This window comes from Moschus berezovskii, chromosome 21, assembly GCF_049115385.1.
Source record: "Moschus berezovskii isolate FMDL1 chromosome 21, NW_MosBer_1.0, whole genome shotgun sequence".
In the NCBI taxonomy this organism is placed as follows: Eukaryota; Metazoa; Chordata; class Mammalia; order Artiodactyla; family Moschidae; genus Moschus; species Moschus berezovskii.
Window position 1 is genome coordinate 15,364,606 of NC_142480.1, and position 1,840 is coordinate 15,366,445.

The following is a 1,840-nucleotide window of genomic DNA, read 5'->3' on the forward strand; positions in this document are numbered from 1 at the left end:
GATTGTGTGTGTGTGTGTCCATTGTTGTGAATTGACCCAAGCTAACTTTGTCATGCTCAACTCAGGTTCTTTTCAGTAGATAGTGGCCACAAAAATTGGAGTTGAAGGTGGGATAGCTACTCCTTTACATCCTTGTTAGCAGGTTATAATGAAAACATGTCTTAAACTAAATTCTACTACATATTTAGACTCTTTAACAAAGCAGGATTAACAAATGGATTCTGATAACCTTTGCATACAAGGGCTGGAAATATCTTTAGACATTCCACGTATCTTAAAACTTTAATTTCCCCAGGAAATATCCCTGACATTTAATATACTAATTAGCGAAACACTGGATACAGATCAAATTATGAGTAAGAGATATATTTGTATCTGCTTTGAACATGGGTTTCTTGGTTAGAAGGCCATCCCTCAACTGCATTCTTAATGAGGGCAGTTCCTAGAGTTGAAGTAGAAACAGATGCATACTGAAGTATTTAAAGTATGATGATATATATACTCATTTTGGGAAGACATTAAAATATTGGATTTAAGATTTCTAGACTTTTGAAATTCTTTTGAAATTCTGCTTTTTTAATTCTACTGAAAGTGAAAGGACTGTAGCCCACCACGCTCCTCCATCCATGGAATTTTCCAGGCAAGAGTACTGGAGTGGGTTGCCATTTCTTTCTCCAGGGGATCTTCCTGACCCAGGGATTGAACCGGGGTCTCCTGCATTGTAGGCAGACGCTTTTACCGTCTGAGCCACCAGGGAAGCCCAAAATTCTAAGACATTCACAAATAACTTTCATGTTACCCAGAAAATCTGTCAGCAGTTATTAGAGTTTAGTATGTTTAAGACATAATGGAAGGTGTAAAGGGGTAACAAGCCATATCCTACAATCTGCTTAAGGAATGAAAAAGACACCTCATTTGTTTTTTTTGGTTTTTGTTGTTTCAGGAAGGGAGAATAGACTGCCACTCTGGCAGAGCCCTAGCAGTGCCCCTCATGTTCTTTCTAAAATTACTAAATGCTTCTCTTGTTTGGGGCCAGTGTGGTAATGGGAGTGAAAGTTTCAACTCAGTTTGGATGAGTGGATTGTAGGTGTCAGCAGTAGACTCATCATGGGATACAAAAAAACTGTTTCAAGAGTCCAAACTATTAAGGCCAGGAGTAAAATTGAGTTCTGTGTTAAGATAGGCTTAGAACAGTTCAGATGGTTTTGGTATGTCTTCCTCCCCCCGTCTTTTTAATAGAAATGGAATCTTCCTGTACCCATCACCCAGCTTCAACAATTAAGCAAATTTTGTTAATCCTACTTTTTCTCATCTTTTCACCTTACTTTTTTTTTTTTTTGGCTGAAATACTTTAAAGAGAATCCCAAACATGCAATATAATATAACTGGTAAATAATTGAGGCTGCATCTCGAAGTGATAAACACGCTCAAAAATTTCATTCTATGAGCTCCACTGATATAATCACACTTTAAACATGTAATATTTTTATAATATTTAGTATTTGTTATCATGTCTGACTGTTTTTGTGACTTCATGGACTGTAACCCACCAGGCTTCTCTGTCCATGAGATTTCCCAGGCAAAACTACTGGAGTGGGTTGCCATTTCCTCCTCCAGAAGATCTTCCAGACCCGGGGTCTGAATCTGCTTCTCTCCAATAGCAGGCAGATTCTTGACCACTAAGCCACCTGGAAAGCCCAATATTTAGTATGGTCTGTATTAAAATTTCCCTTACTGTCTCAGAATTTTTTTTTCTGTTACTTGGTTGAGTCAGGATCTAAATAAAGTTTATACATTGCATTTGACAGTTAACACCCTTAAGTTATTTTTAATCTCTGCC